The sequence below is a fragment of the Cupressus sempervirens genome, chromosome 7, assembly GCF_028749045.1.
Source record: "Cupressus sempervirens isolate cs-2001-9-10 chromosome 7, ASM2874904v1, whole genome shotgun sequence".
Lineage (NCBI taxonomy): Eukaryota > Viridiplantae > Streptophyta > Pinopsida > Cupressales > Cupressaceae > Cupressus > Cupressus sempervirens.
Window position 1 is genome coordinate 523,783,181 of NC_143124.1, and position 15,577 is coordinate 523,798,757.

At 32.0% G+C, this 15,577-nt stretch overlaps 1 pseudogene; it reads left to right on the forward strand.

Annotated features, from left to right (window-relative positions):
* The first annotated feature begins 11,634 nt into the window (after positions 1 to 11,634).
* Positions 11,635 to 15,275, forward strand: LOC149547827 (mitochondrial arginine transporter BAC1-like; annotated as a pseudogene).
* The last annotated feature ends 302 nt before the right edge of the window (positions 15,276 to 15,577 follow it).

Consider the following 15,577-nt stretch of genomic DNA (forward strand, 5'->3'; position numbering starts at 1 on the left):
ATAAGTTCACAGTTTGACCTACTCGTTAACCCATTTGTCTCATAATTAACATATAAATATAACCCATATAGATATTCGAATAAAATTGTACAATTACTTTACTTTTGATTCTAAGTCAATTAATCAATATAATTAGAAGAAACTTATTTATTTAATTATTGAAATGATGACCTATTATTTTAAATAAGAAATTTCAATTTAACTAAAAATCAATCCTATATAAATCTACAGTTCTATTAACAATTTTCATTATTAATTAAATTTAATTAAACTAATTTCAATTAATTTAATCAATAATCACTGTTCTTAATTACTTATTTTAATATCTACATTAATTACTAATTTATTAATATTTATCCAAAAATTAATTAATAAATTAATACTTACATAAAAAAAAACTATATTAAATGCATTAATATTTAATTATTAAATATTAATAAAGATTATTATTAAAACATTATTAAATTAAAAAAAACATATTAAAATTTATTAATAAAAGTTATAAATAAATAAATTAAAAAAAAATTTAAAAAAAAATAAAAAAAATAAAAAAATAAAAATAAAAATATAAATATAAAAAAAAAATAATAATAATAATAATAAATTTTTTTTTTAATATTAATGGGAGGGGGCGGGAATACCCACACCCCCCCCCCCCCCCCCCCCCCGTACCGCTCCGGCAGCTCTGCCGTCCCTGTCGCAGAGTACTAAATATTATTATTAATTGAATTAATAAATATTTTATCAATTAAAGTTTCTTAAATAAATTAAAAGTGGAAAAGATATTAAATTATTAAAGGTTCTAGATCGCATGATCTAAGCATGAGTTTAAATATAAAAGAAATTAATTAAAACGATTAATTAATGATTTAATTTAATAGAAGATTATTCTGACATTTTAATATTTAATTATTATTATTTTTATTTAAATTGAGAAATTAATTAAATGAAAGGAATTAAATTTGGAGATAAAAGCTTTAAGTCTAAATTTAGAACGTGATAATATTTAGTTAATTTAATAATAATATATTTAGAGTTCATTTTTAAATAAATGCTAAATATTATTATTATTTGAGTTAATAAATATTTTTATCAATTTAGTTTCTAAAATAATTTAAAAAGTGAAAATATAATTATTTAATAAAAGATTCTAGTTCGCATGACTTATGCATAAGATTAAATAAAAGAAATTTATTAAAAGATAAAAATAAGTGAAAATAATAATGTTACTTTAATTTCATAAAGTGCGCATGAGATTAAAAGTAATAAGGATTAAAAATAGAAGTCAAGTGGAATATTAAATAAAGTTATTTAATAATTCAACTTAATGTGCATGAAAGATGAATGCAAAATAAAAGAAAAGATAATAAAGGTTAATTTGGAGTTAAATGAGTTGTGCAAAGAGTCTTCTCAGGTAAACGCACAATTAGTGCCCCGATTTGAGGAGAAATTGCTTATCAAACTTTGGGGGGTTCATTTTTTGAGGGACACGTCTTGGGATCTTTAAGAAATGTAACTTGCAATGTATGTTTGTCAATGATTATATGTTATTGCTTCCGCTACTATGTGTTTGATGTGTATGTTATACTTCTTGTTAAAAAAAAAAAAAAAATGTTCAACAAACTTAGTGAAACTTTAGGTTAATTCTTTTGGATCCCTTGGCGGGGCGTTACAGAAATTAAATAGTTGAGAAGATTATTTTTGGTATTAATTCTAAATGTAAATTGACTACATAACAATGTGCATAGCATTTTACTGCAGCCTTCATATTCTACCACAAAACCTGCTCATGACGATGACCATGATGTGCATTATAGTGGTGGAGGTATTAATTTGCTATTGGAAATTAATTATGCAATTATGAATACAATTTAACATATTCAATTCGAATTTGACATGTATCCTTTTTTTGAATATTTCAAAGCATGTTGAACATCATGCTGAAGGAGTGGACCATGTTCCAAGTGTTCAACATGTTGATGCGGTGGCATATCAAAATGTTAATGTACATGATGTAGCATTTTCAGGTAAGAAAAATGCATTTTATGTTGTACTCATACTTAATTACAAACTTGTAACAGTTAGAAAAAGAAAAAGAGTATGCGAATTTATCCCATTCACTTGTTCTTGTAATAGAACCCCCTTTAGTGCAGCAACCTCCTACTGCTCCAAAGAGAAGGAGCCATCGTAATTTGACATTACACGTGCCAGAAGAGGAGGAGAATGAAGCAAATATGGATGCTCCTATGAGCGCTTTTCTTAAGAGAGCTCAAAAAAACAAAAAAAACAAATGATGTTTTAAAAATCTTCTTTGATAAACCTTGTTAGATAATGAAAGAACTTTGTTTTAAGTAATTATGTATGAATGATGAGTATTAATACAGATTTTTATTTTATGTTAATGAATATTGTTATGTGTTAATGAATTTTTTATTAGTATTGTGTATTAATGAATTTTATATCATATTAATGAATGTTATGTGATTGTATTGATTGAATGTTATAGTTCATAAATGGATGAATGAATGAATGAAGTATGTAATTAGATGATAATGGGTACTTTAGATTGATGTTAGCGGGAGGGGGGCGAGCCAGATGAGCTTCCACCTTCACGTGGTTGGCCTTGTTAAATAGAGAATATTATAGTATTCTTGAAACCAAGTGAAGCTCAAACTAACATAAAATGGACACTTTGCATGTCGTAGGTCTAAAATGATCCACAAATACTGCTACCTATAACATACAATGCAAATGTGATATGGAATTTATGTGTGGCTACCTAAAATGTTTGATATTTGATCATTTTGTTCCCCTTATATATTTACCCTTTTTTTTGCCCTCGGCAATAGTTGTCAATAATGATATTCTGAACTATGTATTAGGTGACTTAAATGACCATTATGGGTAAATACTACAATATCATTCTAATAGAAATGGTTGATCAAAGATTCATCTCCATCTTTGGGGAAGAATGCTGACAGGATTGCTAATGAAGGCACATGCTTGCTTGTGAGTGAGCTAGGTTCTATAGCTATATGTCTCTTTTTTTCCTCTTAATGTTAGCTCAGTTGTTGAGGTGAACTGTGTTTATAGGCTAGGTCTGTTTAAAATCTTTGATTAGAATTGTCCTACTCATGAGATTGTTTCCCTTGGTTATATTTTGGATAACTAGTTGAAAATATTAAACTATTGTGGATGCAATGTAGAGAGTTTGTTTTAACTCATTTGTTAGATGTGTTGATCACAAACTTATTGTGTTTGAACTGCCCTTGACAACAACAATAATATTTATTCAGAATATGATAATAGCTTTATCAAAGTTTAATAATTTATGGTAATATTTAGGCCAATAAGTTATAGCATAATACAAAATAGATCAAATTGTTGCAAAACAATGTTTTAGCAACAGAAATGGAACAAAAAAATTCAGCAAGTCATGAAAGCCACCATCTCAGAGTTCTAATCCTTGTGGCTATCATCTTTGCACCATTCCTTATTGGAGCCATCTTGTTATTTGCATATTGTAGTTGGGTGCACAAGCGGAATTCATATCTAGTTCATCCACCATCTCAAGTTCAAGCATATGAAAGGCAAGCACGCATTGATGGTTCAGGTTTTCTTCTCTTTTCTTAATGGTTGAAAAAATTTCTATGGGATCCTCTTCTATAGACGTTAAGCTTACAATTTGTGAAGTTCTAATAAGCATCATCATAATCTCTTTATGGGATTTAGGGCCGCAGATACATCCATTAAAGGAAGTTTTGGGCATTCTTATTGTAGTCCCTTTTTGGTCCTAAATAGAATTAAAAGTAGTTTACTAATAAAACTTTGAACCAACTTGTCTTTTCATATCGTAGTAAGGGAATATCACTTGGGCCGTTGATTAATCGTTGAGCTCTTTCCAAATTATAAAGAGGAGAGAATGTGCATCTACAATCGATTACCTTGCTTTGCATGAGGCAACAAATAATTTTAGTAGTTATAATCTTCTGGGAAAGGGTGGTTTTGGTTGTGTATATCAAGCCTAGTTCCATTATGGATTTTGTGTTGCTGTGAAGAAGTTGAATAGCAATAGACAACAGGCAGAGGAAGAATTTTAGGTATGTAAATTAAAATTCTAATTTTCTACATTAGCCCTATTCTATCAATGTTTTTCTTTGGGATTCATGACATGGCTTAACTTTTCTGTAATAATAAAGTCACTTTTCTTGTTTCACTTTTGAATTGATGATTCAATAATGCTTATATCTCTTTTCTTGTTTCACTTTTTGGTTTAATGACTAATAATTCTAGGATCCCTTTTCTTATATCATTTGTCCAAATATCTTAATATAAAGACTTGGTTGTTCATGTCGACTCTGAATGCTTCAATAGTATTGAAGTGTCTATGTTACTAAATTTTTTCATGTTGTCCATGGCTAACATTTTTCTTTTCTAATGGAATGTTACTTCAAATGTACTACATTGAGTCACTGACTAAAAATTTCAATTGAAATAACTTTTGAATATATGTAAGAAATTGTTGTTCCAATGTGTACTCTAGAAAAATCTGTTAGGCAAATTCATCAATGTTCCTTTCAAAATCCAATTTAACTACTTCTTGTAGATTTTATAAGTCTAGTTGTATCGAGCACTAATAGGTTGATATTTTGGTGTAATGGCAACAACATTTGTAACAAGTGGTATAAAAGCTCGATCTCATTTGAGTCCTTTCGATTAATGTCAAAGGCTAGATTGGAACAAATTGGTAAGCACTTCCCTCAGAATTTGTAACAAGATTTAACCACTTCTAATAAGAATGCCACCTTCATGAAAACTCACAAAGATGTTATATTATGTAGCAGCATCACCCCTACCAGTGCTCCACCATTGTTCACCCAATGTGCCTCTGCCATCTCCAAATTTAAACCCTCATTCTCATCCATGAAACCCTGCATCCCTACATCTTTTGTCAATAAATTACTATTGAGATTGTCAATTTAGTAGTCAATGCCTCTTTTGAGATTCATGCCATGAATCGAAATAAATCTACCATTTCTATCTGACATTAATAGTTCAAATTTTTGATGCAACAACAAATACTTATAACAAATACATGCAGCTATGGAAAACACATAATAGCTTTGGTTTTTTTGTCTTGAGACAAATTCCTATCAAAGAGTTTTCTTGTTTCCACATAGTCAATTTACTTGTTCATTGTGGTGTTAACAAAAATAGTGAGAAGCGGTTACAAGGGTTTGTTCAGAATTTATTCTGATGGGAAGAGTAATGGGTTGATTGTATTTTTGTCCAAACGATCATTACATCCTGATTTTCTCTATTCATTGGCATTTTCTTTTCCAATATTCTTCATCACATTAAATCTTTAGTTATATTTGTTTTCAAGTGAGACTCTATACTCATTTATTATTCTATTTCAATTCCTAACCTTATCCCATTTTTATTCACTTTCAATTCTAAATAGGTTCAATAAGCCTCCTAAAGTGATTATGGGCTGTTAAAACTTCTAAATAGACCATCCTTTTTTTTGGCATTATTTTATCTCTTTTCTGATGCCTATTCATTTAGTTTTAGTGAAAATGGTTTCAGCCAATAGTGATAATGATTTGAGCCAAGAGCAGATTCTATGTGTTTTTCTTTTGTAAAAATAAAGACAGTGTAATAGAATCTAAAGTCATTATGCCCTAAATATTATAGAGCACTGAAGCATTTGCACGAGCACTGCGATCCATCTATCATTTACTATGATTTGAAATCATCAAATGCTCTCCTTGATGCAAACTACAATGCCAAAGTAAGTATATTTGATTGTAAGGGAATGCTCATTAGGGCAAAGTCCAAACTAAAAAACCTTGTACTTGATTGTTGAATATGTTAAAGAAGAAAAAAATGCCAGTTAATTTACAAACTGGAACTAACTTGAATTTCTTGCTGTATTTTTTAAATGTTGAGATGCATATACTAATGAATTTTTGGTTGTTGTAGGCCAAGCCACAGCTGACAAACAAGTCAAAGCTTCCAACTATTGTGGATCCTGCGATTAAAGAGTTGCTAAACTTGAAACATCTTCAGAAAGTTGCATGCAAAATATTTCTTTTGAAGGGAATTGACATTATTTTAAAAAATACATTCAGTTTATACAATTTTACTCATTTTTTGGTGGATAAAAACTTAACATTCTTCCACATTTCTTGCCTATTTTATTGCATATCTGAAATAAGACATAATCTTTTCATTTTCCAATAGCTAAATGTCTTTAACTGTGATTGGAATTTTGCATAAAATGTATTTTTAAGGTTAGATTGTTAGCTAGTTCTGGTTGATCACCATTTGAAAATTAGAGGTGCTAATCCTTTCATTGAAGAGAAAATTTATAGTGCACTACATATCATCACACTTACCCAAAAAAGTTGAGCCAAACTCTCAAAGTCCCATTGAATCTATAGAAGGAAGAGAAGAAATTGATTATCTAGATTGAAAGTCATTGTCCACTTCATAATCTTAGCAAGAACAACATCATAAGCACTTGTGAACCAAGTATTTATGATGAAGCAAGAAGGAAAGAAAAATGAAAAAATGTGTTGAGTCGAGAGATAGACATTGGAAAGAAAGCCATTGATTATAAAAATTATTAAGATCAAGTTTAAAAATAATGTTTTAATTGACAAGCACAAAGCAAGATTAGTAGCTAAAGAGAAACAAATTGAAGATTGAGGAATCTTTGCTCTAGTTGCAAAGATAATTATGATTAGAATGTTGACAGCGCTTGTTTCCAATCATAGTTGGAATATCCACCAAATAGATATGAAGTACATTCCTAAATGAAGATCTAAAAACCCAATTTTGTAAGAAAAGAAAAGGAACACATGGTATGTCACTTGAAAAGACACTATATGATTTGAAACGAACTCCACAACATTAGTATTCAAAACCAAATAAGTACTTTCCCCAAAGGAAATTAATTTTTTTAAGACCCAATTTATACATCAAGAAGTCTAATTTCACATTATTGTTCCTTCAAAATTTTGGTCATAGGGTATTGGTTTATTAACCATTGTACTTGCTTTTAAATTAATAAAATCTACTATTTCTTGGCCTTTTTTACTATTTTTTCCGTACTGTATGGACTTCTGAAGGTTGTACGATGGCTATTTTGCATTGAAAAGTTGGAGGTTGAATTTTATGAATTTTTGGCATTGGTTTCAAGGAGAGATCTGATTTCATTTGCAAGTTATATATTTTTCTTCCTTGCTGCCTGTGAAACCCTCAAAACAAGGGTTTTGGCCAAAGGAATGGCCCTAGTTTGAATTCCTATCGTTGGAATTTTCTCCAATTTGGTATGGAGGAAACTAAGGCATTGTATTATCAAATGTCAAAACCCTAGAGGCAAGAGATTGCAACAAGCATTTTTAAGAGCAAGCCCTAGGTCTAATAAGACCCATGTATTAGACCTTGTTTTTGCAATTTGATGAGTTAGAGTGATAAAAGGAACTTGGGACTTGGTGTGGAGGCAAGGCATTTTAAATTTGACTAAGAGGACAAACTGAAGTTGAAGAATTGATCCATGCACCCATATTTTTAACCTTTTCATTGTAGACCAAGCCTAAAGTTGCTAATTAGGCCTATGCGCAAGATTAAGGTTAGGGTATGTTGGAGTGGAGTTAGGTTTTGAAACTTTGGAGTCTTTTGGAACTTTGAAAAGGGTGTTTGAATTTGTCTTTTGTTTGCTTGGTCCTTTATAAAAATTTTGAGTTATTGGTGGAAAACAGTGCTAAGAAACCTAAGTACTTGTTTGGTTGGCTGCAGCAGTTTGCTTGGTAAGTGGTTAGCAAGGTTTCCAACCTTTGTTACACCTTGTTTTGGTCATATAGGAGTTGTTCCAAACTATCCTTGGTGCTTGGGAGTTTTGGAGGATCCAATTGCATTCTTGGTTGTGTGTATGGTATAAGAGCCAAGTGCTACAATTTACCTTATGACTAGTAATAGCAGGTTTGCCATATACCTAATTTGTTTTGGGTGTGTTGATGTTTTTTTGGGTTCTCTTGGATGTTAGGAAGGTTGGGGTTACTTTATCACCTTGTCCCAAGGTTGGTGCATGATGCTTGGGTTGTATAAGTGAGAAGAAGAAGAGTTACAACATTTCATGAAGTGTTGGGTCTGTCACTTAAAGCAACAACAACAAACCTCAGTAAGGTCCTTCTTATAAGGTGAGTCAAGCCTTGTATAACCTTGTGGAGGTTGTAGAATATTGGGTGGTGATTTTAGTTGCTTTGTTGTTGCAAGGTGCAGAAGTTTGTTGGGTTAATGGTTAATTACAGATTTTATTTTGGTCATAGGGTATTGGTCAGAGTATTCATAGCTTCCCATATGGCCAAGTGAAGAAGAAACAATAAGAAAATTGATAAATCATCAAAAGTTTACTATTGAAAAACCAAAATATACCGATCCACATGTAAAGGAAAATGCATTGTTGTAAGCTCACTTTTCAAGGCATGTCATAGCTAGTAACCTAACACTAGATCAGGAAGCTTCTTTCTGCTAACCAGCTTCTTCAAACTATGCTAGATGTTATTTCTGGTAATGGTTGGTTCAATCCAGCTCTTGTAGCAATGGAATTGAGCCAAATGGTTACATAAGGTCTTTGGGACCATGATTTTTTCCTATTACAACTTCCACATTTCACCAAGGAACTTGCTAAGAAGTGCCATGAAAATCTAGGGAAAAACATTGAAACTATTTTTGATTTAGTTGAGATGGAGGATGATGAAAGGCATGAATTGTTACAAATGACATATTCATAGCTGTTAGACATTGCCTGTTTTTGCAATCACTTCCCAAACATTGATTTTGCATATGACATAGTTGACAGTGATGATGTGAGGGCTGGAGAGAATGTAATAGTGTAGGTCACTCTAGATAGAGATCTTGAAGGTAGACACGAGTTGGGTCCAGTTGATGCAACAAGGTATCCCAAAGAAAAGGAAGAAGTATGGTGGCTAGTAATTGGGGATTTAAAAAGTAATAAGCTATTGGCCATTAAGAGGGTATTGCTCCAAAAGAAGACTAAAGTCAAGCTTGGGTTTACTGCACCTTCAGAGCTTGGAGAGAAGACATATACACTATATTTCATGTGTGATTGATAGCTTGGGTGTGATCAAGAGTAAACTTTCACAGTCAATGTGAATGAAGCAGAAGATGAAGAAAATACGAAGGAATGAATGTTATTTATCGAGTACCACAGTTGTGTAAATTTTGCATGAAGCTGATATGGTCAATATATGATGATGGAGAAAGATTGTGTGGCAAAACTCTGCAACTCAAATTTATGAGCTTACGAAATAAGTTTCATCTAGTAACTTGAATGCTTTTACCATGGGCTTTAGTGATACATGATTTCAGTTAAAAATTCATTAATAAATAGCTCTTGCCATTGGCTTCACCAATCTATGATTTCAATACAACAAATCATTACTAACACTAATATTAAGATCAATTGTGGCATGCTTGCATTTAATGCAACCCATTAATTGGGAATCAAGACTTTAGTAAACTAGCTAAGTGTACTTGTGGTTACTGTGTTGAGCTTGTAATAACTTAAATAGTTCATACTATTTTCACAGTGTAGAAGTATCTGGAACCCCCCCTCAATGACCAAATTTTTCTCATGTTCCTCTTTGTGAAAATACTTGAACCTAGAAAGGACCTTTTCCAAATTTACTAAGTCCCTTATAGAAAGATAGACATTGAAAATTGAAAGAAAACCTTTAAATTCTATTGGAAAATTCTCCTAATAATCATCATATGGGATGGATGGAATGAAAGAAACTCAGTAATGGAATGAAAGAATATCACTAATATCAAGACAATTTGATATTTAATTAGTTAGTTTAATTAATTTCTTAGAAAAAATGTATGAGGAACAAAGACATTGCATTAGTGTAGACTATAGTAAATGACTTGGATACTTAGATATTGGGAAATTTGTACTTGTTTCAAATTGAAACATTTAAGTCCCATTGAATTCTCAAGCATTACTGGAAGAAGTAAAGTAGAAAAAGATTAAGATATTTGAAGCTTGATAAGTAGGAGATATTTTACACAAGAAGTCAAATTGTGATCTTACTATTAGTATTGAGTTGTGTGTTTTTGAGGCAAACAAGCATATTATGATTTAGCATGCAAGTTTATATTAGAATTACAGTTTATTAAATATCTTAATATCATACGTTTGTACTCCAAAGTTGAGTCCCAAACATCTTCGTTGGTATTTGTGCTTTTGAAGTTTTCTTTTGTGTACATTTTGCGTTGTATTAGTTGGTTTTCTAAATAAAAATTGGTTCCCATATTTAACTTTATTCTCACCTGAGAACTCACTAGTTTTATTCTAAGGAGTTTCAGGTAGGAATTGTAACAAAGCAAGCATGTGTTGAATCAATTTTATCAGTTTCTATGGAGTTTTATACTGATCTGAATTATAATGTTCGTGAGAATCCAAAATGTTTGTAGTTTTTTTAACTGAATTTCTGTAAAATGTGCTCCAAAAAAGTACTTTCAAGGATCAAAGTGATGTTGATATACATCTGGATGAACAATTTGGTACTTCAAGCACTACACCAAAAGTGCCAGAAGAAAATGTCAGTGATGATGAGATTGTTGAATCAGACATTGAACTTGACAATGAAGGAGTTGTTGAACCAGAAAATAACCCCCCACAAAAAGTAAGCCTTTGATTGATAATATTTTCTATTGAAAACGAAAAAATGTATGTCATAGTACATTCTGAATCTTAGTTAGTATTTCTTTTGGAGCTTCTACATGATTGATGGTGTTAACATCAACTCCTTAATTAACATATGTAGTTACTGATAGATGGAAAATCCCTCTGTTGAAGTAATTGAAGAGCAATGAGATTCTCCCCAAGCAGCCAAGGGAAAAGTAATGGAGGCAATGTCAAATGGTATAACACTTTGTTAATAGAATCCGTAGAGTGGCTATTATATATTATTTTTGGAAGGGTATCACATAGATTTCCTTTTGCATTTGTTCTAATCTCAGAGTTTCTCAAGTGATTTGGAAGAGGCTATAAACCATCTTACAGACCATTGGTGATTGTGCCACTTCTTATAGGATCATTGATTTCCAAGGAGGTCTCCCCAACACAAAATTCTCAACTGGCTTTGCACTTGGCCCTAACTGCAACATTCTTTGCTGGGATTTTTCAAGCAAGCATGGACATTTTCAGGTTGATGATTTACATGTCTAATAATGCAATAATGTCACTATGCAAGCCTCTCAGTGTCTATCCTTCATAGGATTCTTCTTTTATAGAGAAGATACATGTGACTGTACGTAATTGAGTGGGAGGCTTGCACTAAAAACTCATGTAATTCAATGGTTTTAACATGTCCCATATTTCTATTTTTAGTTATGTAATTTTTCTTATTTGGGATGGCATGAGAAAGTCATACTGATTTATATAACTATATAAAGTTCATGGACAACACTAGAATATTTTTCAGTGGAGCCAAACAGCTAGGTTTTTGTCACTAATAGTATGTGTCACATCATTTATGATTCTACTATAGGTTGGGATTCATTATAGACTTTCTATCACATCAAACTATCGTGGGTTTCATGGCTAGAGTAGCCACTATTGTTTCTCTCCAACAGCTAAAAGGCATTCTTGGTCTTCAACATTTTACTGTAGAGATAGACATAGCATCTGCCATGAGATCAGTATGGGGACAAACTCACAAGGTATGTTTATATGCAATGAATTAGCAACCTCATGATTTGAATACATCTAGAGTAAAGAATTCATTCTTGAATAAAGTATATTGCCAACTTATTGTTATTGTCTTCTTGTAATTGTATCGATGTGCAGTGGAGGTGGGAGACCATAGTGCTTGGAATATGCTTTCTCTCTTTTCTACTCATCACTCGTTAAATTCTCAGTATTATAACATAACTTTGTGATTCTCTTTCATTTTTCTATCCATATAATACCTAGCCTTCATAACGACAAGAAGAAACAACATGGAATGACTGATGTCTGATATGGTGTTGATCTATTTTTTCATTCTTGTGGGCTGATCTAACGGAGTAAGAAAAATCCTAAGCTCTTCTGGATATCAGCAGCTGCTCCTCTGACATCTGTAATTCTTAGTAGCATGCTGGTGTTCGCTACACATGCTGATAAACATGGGGTTGAGATTGTATGAGTTTCTATCACCAACTATTCTATATTGTCTTGTATTCATTTCTGCACATTGTGTTCAATTCACTCATGTCTAAGTATGGTAGAATGAATCACTTATCAAATCACTTATTATTATGATCTGTACATGTTCGGTATCACTACCCAAAAGATACTAGTTATTTAGTGAGTTTGAAACACGATGGGTATGGAACAATTTGTTTGATATTATGTCTAATTTTTGTTCTAAACATGATTTTCTAGTACTAAAATGCATGTTTCTTTTGCTAATGTTTTTCTGGGTGGCTTCAAATAGGTTGGTCACTTAAAAAGTGGTTTGAACCCATTGACCACTGAATTCTTTGTTTTTGAGGCCAAATATTTAAAGACCCTTGTGAATGCAGGACTGATAATTGGCATCATCACACTCACTGTAAGAGCTAATCCCTTGAATTATGTTCATTGGCTGGTAATTGATTACCTCTGGCTGATTTAAATGAGTCCCATGCAGGAAGGAATAGCAAATGGAAAATTTTTTGCACTGTTCAAGAACTATGATGAACATTGTAGGTTCATGCACATCTTGCAACATCACAATTGGTAAGTACTGCAACGCATTTAATCTATTGAGTTACAAAATATTATATGACTACTCTGAGTCTTTATTGCATTCAAAGCATGAAATTTAGTACTGGTCCTAAGTTTTCATTGCAATCAAACCATGGATTTTGTATTGATTCTAAGAGTTTATATTATTCAAACCATGGATTCTAATGTTAATTCTAGGTTTTTATGGCATTCAAAACATGAACTATAGAAGAATTTATATGGTCTAAAGGGATGTTGCCCCACACTTCTTGTCACCACCCTTGTAGTCAAATGTTGTTCTTGGACTCCTAGGATATTATTATTGGGTAAAGCTTAAACAGTCTTGAATTTGTTTGTTTGCTTTTTCTATTTGGGGTTCTGGGTTTCTAAAATATCTCAACAATGAAAAAGAATGTGTTGACCAACTCTCTAGTAGGCTCCTTTTAATTGGGTACTTCACATGGGTTGCTAGACCGCAAGGTGCTTCCTTTATTTAGCAAGTGGTGAGTGCTTAACCTTGAGAACCTTGTGGTCTCATTGTTCTTGTCTTCATGCTTCTCAATCTCGTGATCAAACACCAAAATCTTTGATGTAGGGCCAATGCTTAACTAGTGGATGAGGAAAAAAAAGGTGATTGAGGATGTGGATAAAGATAGACGTTATGAAATTGATGCATCAATTGTAAGAATTATGAAGAGTAGAAAAGTTTTAGCACACCAACAAATTGTTATGGAGTGCATTGAGAAACTTGGACGGATGTTCAAGGGGAATTGCTTGATTGGACGCTAGATACTTTTGTTTGCATCACTAGTACTTTAGATTTGCTTTCTACTTTCCCACAATGAATGGGTTTATACCTGTGTGAATTTGTAAAAAGTTGTCTTTTCCTTTTTCAATAGATTGTCCTTTATCCATAAGAAAATGATATACCTAGATAAGTAGGCATATTGATTTATCTTCATAGGCACATTGGAAACTGTTTGATGTACTTTTTCCTCTTTGTAGTGTGTAGCTTATGTGTGCAATCCTAATGCGATCATATTTGGCATGGTGGTTCTTTGGAAAGGGAGGAGATCCTGGAAGTGGCAAGCCCAAACTTCAGATTGTTGTTCCTTCTACAGCTTTTGGTGGAGCATTAATAAGTTTTGTATTGTGCCCAGCAAAGTTGATAAAGGTAACAAGAACTAGACTTTGTCTCTATTGTATGTATATAAATTGAATTCTAGACTCCATACCATTGACTATTTGTTGTTTTGCAATGTAGATTGCAAGTTTAGGAGAATGACAATAGGCAACTGAAAAAGCATCAGTAGATATATGATGGGCCTCTAGACTGTGCACTGCAAACTCTTAGAAATGAAAGGGTAAGGTGTTAAATTTTTGTTACTATTTGGTATGTAGTTGTAGACATGCAATATAAATGCTTCGGATGGTATCCTTCATTATACAATATATTATTTGATTGTGTCATTGGTACATAATTTTCTAGGTACAAGGTTTGTTTCATGGTGGCCTAACTACATTTTTTGGGGAGTCTATTGGACACACAGTTTTCTTCAATACTTATGAATTGAATTGATATCATATGCTTTCACTTATTAGTATGCATGATAAAGTGAATCCCCAAATGAATTCCTAGTCTTCTCAATTTGTCAACTATTCTTCTAAAGTTTTTATAGAAGCAGGAGTTGGAGTTGTCTCTGGTGGGCTTGCAAGAATTGAGGTATGCAACCTTAATGTTGGAATTTCAATTTAAGTATTTAAACTTAGTTTTTGCAGATCAAATGTGTGCAACAAAACATGTAATTTTCTTTGCAGTTTTGGGCAGCTGTTTTGCCTCTCGATGTTGCAAAAACCCATATTCAAACAGTCCAAATATTAATGCAAGAAAAAATCCTATACACACGATCAGGATGGTAGGACATAAAATTTCATTTTTACATGGACTCTACTCTAGAAAAAATGTTTATAAATTAATTTTTAATAAAGATTTTGACTAGGCTTTTACAAAGTTGTTGGATTCTTATGACAGCAATTAGGATATCTGTTAGGATTGATGGTTGGATTATTGAATTGGGTTAATTCATTTATTTGCATGTTTTCTTGTGTTCTGGATAAAAAAATCATCATTCACGATACTAACACCAATTGTTTGCATGCTTATTTTATAGTGGGTATATAGTATGTTCTAATTAAAAGATTAAAATTTAAATATTCAAATACCACGAGACTTAGCTTCTATCTTTTTGTCTAGGATCTATTCTACTAAGTAGTCTTAGATAACCAATAGATGAATTTAAAAGCAATAAGTACTCATATTAATGAACATGAAACCATTTCCCAATTCTATGTTTGGCAGATTTATAGAGAACTCGATTTTAGAGGATTATATGCTGGCTTGGGGCCTACATTGGTGAGAGCTTTCCCTGCTAATGCTACAACTATCATCACTTGGGAACTTACAACAAATTTACTGGGGGTGAAATGGTAGTAAGAGCATTACCTTCAGAGTTGAATGGGTTTGTACCTCTGTGAATTTGTAAAAAGTGGTCTTTTCTTTTTTTAGTAGATTGTCCTTTATCTGTAAGAAAATGATATACCTAGATAAGTAAGCATATTGACGTACCTCGAAACTAGCATTATGTCATGGGACTTAGCCAACAATATATTTGTACCAATTATAGTGCACTGTAATGGTATTGTTCATACAATGTTGATATTTAATCAAAAGGACTATTTTTATTTAGTTTTATTTGCCAAGTTTCCTTTTTAGTTTGATTTTGTGCTAGTGAC